We start from the raw sequence: 5231 nt of genomic DNA, 5'->3' as shown, positions 1-5231 counted from the left end.
AAAAAAAAAAAAGAAAGAAAGAAAATTGACTGTTGTATACAAGCAGTCCCTGAGTTACAAATATCTGACTTATGTATAACTCACACTTATAAATGGAGGCTATTATAAATAATAGGTAAATTTACCTGTTCCATCTTACACGCAGATTCAATTTAAGAATAAACCTATAGAACCTGGGTGGCACCTTTGGCTCAGTGCGTAGGTGCTGGCCCCATATACTGAGGGTGACGGGTTCAAACCCGGCCCTGGCCAAACTGCAACAAAAAATAGCTGGGTGTGTGGCAGGCACATGTAGTCCCAGCTACTCGGGAGGCTGAGGCAAGAGAATCGCCTAAAGCCCAAGAGCTGGAGATAGCTGTGAGCCGTGATGCCATAGTACTCTACCATGGGCAACAAAGTGAAACTCTCTCTAAAAAAAAAAAGTGCTCGCTTCGGCAGCACATATACTAAAATTGGAATGATACAGAGAAGATTAGCATGGCCCCTGCGCAAGGATGACACGCAAATTCGTGAAGCGTTCCATATTTTTCTTACAAGGGTACAAATGAATCTAAGTAGAATATGAACGTTTTAACACAATAACTAAGAAAATGACATGAAGGCTATGTTAACCAGTTTGATGGAAATGTTTCAAATTGTATGTGAAAACACTACACTGTACCCCAGAAGTGCATTAATGTACATAGTTACCATTCAATTAAAAAAAAAGAAAGAAAGAAAATTAGGCAAAACAAGTGAGAAGTTTTAAAATGCACGAACAAGGCTCACAGCAGATTTAAAAATTATAGCCAACTTATGCTAACAAGGTAACCTTGATGAGACCAAGCAGCGATTTAAGCATCAACACTGAGATACCTATGTTTGGAAGTAAATATATTTTATTAAATATGATTCTAAATTAAGTAAAAAAAAAAAAAAACTACAGAACCTGTCTTGTTCAAAACCCACAGACTACTTGTATTGATCTTGCCACCTTGCTCAACTTATTTAGCCCTAAGTTTTGTGGCTTCTGCAAATAGAGAAGTTTTACTTCTTCCTATACACTATACAAGCCTTTTATTTATTTTCTTGCTGTGCCAATGTTATTTCTGTGTCTATTGAAATGATCTGTGGATTTTATCCTTTATTTAATTTATATGGTATATCCCCTTGATTGTTTTTCATATGTTAAACCAACTGTACCTCCCTGCAATAAATCCCAATAGGTTAAAGGATATATATATCCTTTTTATATGCTGCAGCATTTCATTTGCTAGTATTTTGTTGGAGACTTTTGCATCTACATTCATAAGGTATATTTGTCTGTAGTTTTCATTTTTTTGGATGGCTTTTATTTTTCTGTCATGGTAATACTGACCTTATAGAATGAGAGGCATTAGGAAATGTTCACTCTTCTATTTTGGGAAGGATTGGTATTTCTTCCTCTTTAAATATTTGATAGAATTCATTAGTGAAAATTTATATGATGCAGCTTTCTTCCTGCTTCAGCCTCCCAAGTAGCTGGAACTACAGGTACCCCGGTTATTTTTCTGTTTTATTAGAGATGGGGTGTTGCTCCTGCTCAGGCTAGTCTCAAACTCCTGAGCTCAACTGATCCTCCTGCCTCAGCTTCCCAGAGTGCTAGGGTTATAGGCGCAAGCCCCTGCACCCAGACCTCTTTATGGAAAATTTTTATGTCTCTTGTTAAGGTTCTGTTCAGATTATCTGCTTCCACAAGTTAAATAGTTTGTGTCCTTGTAGGAATTTGTCCATTTCATCTAGGTTATCTAAATTGTTGGTATAGGACATCCTTCATATTTGCTAATAATCCTTTTATTTCTGTAAAGTTGATGGTAATGTCCTCACTTTTGTTTCTGGTCTTAGTTATTTTTGTCTTCTCTCTTTTCTCTTAGTATACCGGAAAGTTTATCAATTTTGTTGGTCTTTTTAAAGACCAACTTCTGATTTTGTTGATTTTTCTCTCTTTTTTTAGTCTGTATTTTATTTTCCTTCTAATCTTTACTATTTCCTTTCTTCTTGCTATAGACTTAATGTACTCTTCTTTTTAGTTTCTTAAAGTTGAAGATGAAGTTATTTGATTTTCTTCTTTTTTAATATTGCCATCCAATTATAAATCTCCCCTAAAGCACAACTTTAGCTGTATCATATAAATTTTGTTATGTTTTGTGTTCCTTTTTACTCTTCTCAAAATATCTTCTAGTTATCTTAGGAATTTTTCTTTCATCCATGGGTTACTTAGGAGTATGTTTTAAAATGCCCATATACATGTGAATTTTTCCAATTTTCTTATGTTAACATATTCTAGTTTCATTTTTTTGTAGTTAGAGAACATACTTTGATTTCAATACTTTCAAATTTATTTTACTTTTTTTTATTTTTATTTTTTTTTTTGAGACAGATTCTCACTATGTCGCCCTTAGTAGAATGCCTTGGCATCACAGCTCACAGCAACCTCAAACTCTTGGACTTAAGCAATTCTCTTGCCTCAGCCTCCCAAGTAGTTGGGACTACAGGCACCTGCACAATGCCTGGCTATTTTTTGTTATAGTTGTCACTGTTGTTTGGCAGGCCTGGTCTGGATTCAAACCCGCCAGCTCCAGTGTATGTGGCTGGTGCCCTAGCGGCTGAGCTGTAGGCGCCAAGCCAATACTTTCTTTTTCATTTTTTTTTTTTTTTTAAGTTTTAAAGAGTGGGCTTGGAGGACCTTCACCATCTAGAGTGAGAACAAGGTGAAGGCCCCTAACTTAATGTCCACTCAGCCTTTATTTCGATGTTTTCAAGCCAAGCCAATACTTTCAAATTTAATAAGACTTGTTTTTTTTTTTTTTTTTGCTTAGTTTATGGTCTATCCTAGATACTGTTCCATGTTCACTTGAAAAGAATGTGTATTCGCCTATTATGTAGAGTGTTGTATAGAATTATGTTAGATCTAGGAGGTTTATAGTGCTATTCAGGTCTTCTGTATCCTAGTTGATTTTGGTATATTGTTCTATTATTGAAAGTGGAGTATTAAAGTCTTCAACTATTATTGTTAAATTGTCCCCTGAATTTCTGGCAGTTTTTGCTTAATATATTTTGATACTCTTTCGTTAGGTACTTATATGATTTTAATTATCATATTTTTTGTAAGTTTGGGTTTTAAGGGGAACTTGGGGTTTTTTTTGAAACATTCACTTGTTGCTCTTGATAGAGTGCCCTGACATCACAGCTCACAGCAACCTCAGACTCTTGGACTCAAGTGATTCTCTTGTCTCAACCTCCCAAATAGCTGGGACTGACTACCACTTGAGATAAGTCTGACTTGTGGGCCCATAAGAATGCCTGGCTATTTTTTAGAAACAAGGTATCGCTCTTGCTTAGGCTGTCTTTGTAAGTTATAAAAGGTCCTTCTTTGTCTCTAGTAATAATTTTTATCCTTAAGTCTATTTTCTCTGATATTGCTATAAACACGTAAATTCTCCTTTGAATACCATCCACATGGTGTATCTTTTCCATCATCTTTTTTTGGGGGGGATTGGGGGACAGTCTCACTTTGTCACCCCAATAGAGTGACCTGGCATCATCTTCTTACTTTTAACCTATTTATTTCTTTAAAGTGTACCACTTTTAGAAAGCATACTTTCTTATTTCTTTGCATTCCTCATAATTTTTTTTTTGAAAACATAGCATATTAAGTAATATGGAAACCGTATTCTTCCCCATCCCTGCCTCAGTGCTTATTATTTGTAGTTGTTGTTTTCTGAACTCATTCTGCATGGTCTGTATTCTTTGTCTTGTGCCACCACCAAGGTATTTATGATTAGACTGAGACTAAATACCTAGAACCAGTAAGCCAGAGTGAGACCCCATCTCTACAAAAAAAAAAGACAGCCAGATGTGATCCCAGCTACATGGGGGGCAAGAGAATCACTACAGGAGGAAGAAGTAAAAAATAAATAAATAAATAACAACTTCGAACTAAGATAAAGTGAAAGCCACCAGAATTGAAATCAAAAATTAAAAAAAAGAGAGAGAGAATTTTTGAAGATCTTTACTCTGAGATTTTTTTCTAATGTCCCCTCATTAACTACCACTTGACATAAGTCTGACTTAGAATGACTCAGTTAATTTTTTGTTTATAAACACTTACCTATTATATTATTCTAAATTATATCACAGGTTTTTATTTAAAATATGTACAAGTGGCTCAAGAGGCTAAGGCGCTGAGCTAGCAGGTTCGAATCCAGACTGGGCCCACCAAAACAACAATGACAGCTGTAACCAAAAAATAGGCAGGTGTTATGGTGGGCACCTATAGTCCCAGCTACCTGGGAGGCAGAGGCAGGAGAATCACTTGAGCCCAGGAGTTGGAGGTTCCTGTGAGTTGTGATGCCACAGCACTCTACCCAGGGTGGTAGCTTAAGGCTCTGTCTAAAATATATATATATATATATATACACACACATATATATATATAAGCGAGACTGGATACAGTAACTCATGCCTATAATCCTAGCACTTGGGAGGCCAAGGCAGGTGGATTGCCTGAGCTCATAGGTAGAAGACCAGCCTGACCCAGACGGAGACCTCATCTCTAAAAATAGCTATTTGCTGTGACAGGCGCCTGTAATCCCAGCTACTCTGGAGACGGAGGCAAGAGAATCACTTGAGCCCAAGAGTTGGAGGTTCCTGTGCGCTATGACCCCATAGCACTCTACCAAGGGCAACAAAGTGAGACTCTTGTCTCAAAAAAAAATAAGAGAATCACTTGAGCCCAAGAGTTTGAGGCTGCCGTGAGCTATGACACCAACGCCACTGCATTCTACTGAAGGAGACTCTGTCTCAAAAATAAAATAAAATGAAATGAAATAAAATTTTAAAAAAATAAAATAAAATATACAAGCTGACCATGGCAGCTTATAGTCTCAGTTACTCAGGAGACTGGGGCAAGAGGATTACTTAAGGCCAGGAGTTTGAGACTATAAGTGAGCTATAATTACCTACTGCACTCTGGCCCGGGTGACAGAGCAAGAACCTGTTTCAAAAATAAATAAAATATGTACAGATATTTTCCTGTCAGTATTCTCTCCTACATAGTTTATATGTTTTTCCTCTTTATTTCGTCAGTGATATTTACTGTGCACACTGGAGAATGCAGATAGAACACATCTGGCAGTTGTCTTTTTTTTTCTCTTCCCTTGATCAAAGTATTTCCAAATTGCAGTAATTTTTTTTCTTTTTTTTTTTTTTTT

At 36.4% G+C, this 5231-nt stretch overlaps 1 protein-coding gene and 1 non-coding gene across 2 annotated transcripts in view; both read left to right on the top strand.

Moving 5' to 3' along the window:
* Window positions 1–5231, top strand: part of XRN1 (5'-3' exoribonuclease 1) — a 132774-nt gene that overhangs the window by 97816 nt on the left and 29727 nt on the right. The gene's annotated exons all lie outside the window — the stretch shown is intronic.
* LOC111725164 lies at window positions 423–529 on the top strand. The gene has a single exon (XR_002773294.1). It is a non-coding gene; the product is annotated as a U6 spliceosomal RNA (small nuclear RNA).

This window comes from Otolemur garnettii, unplaced genomic scaffold, assembly GCF_000181295.1.
Source record: "Otolemur garnettii isolate 467f Iridium unplaced genomic scaffold, OtoGar3 scaffold00032, whole genome shotgun sequence".
NCBI classification, from domain to species: Eukaryota; Metazoa; Chordata; class Mammalia; order Primates; family Galagidae; genus Otolemur; species Otolemur garnettii.
The sequence above is the reverse complement of the archived record's forward strand: the minus strand, read 5'-3'. Positions and strand labels throughout refer to the sequence as shown.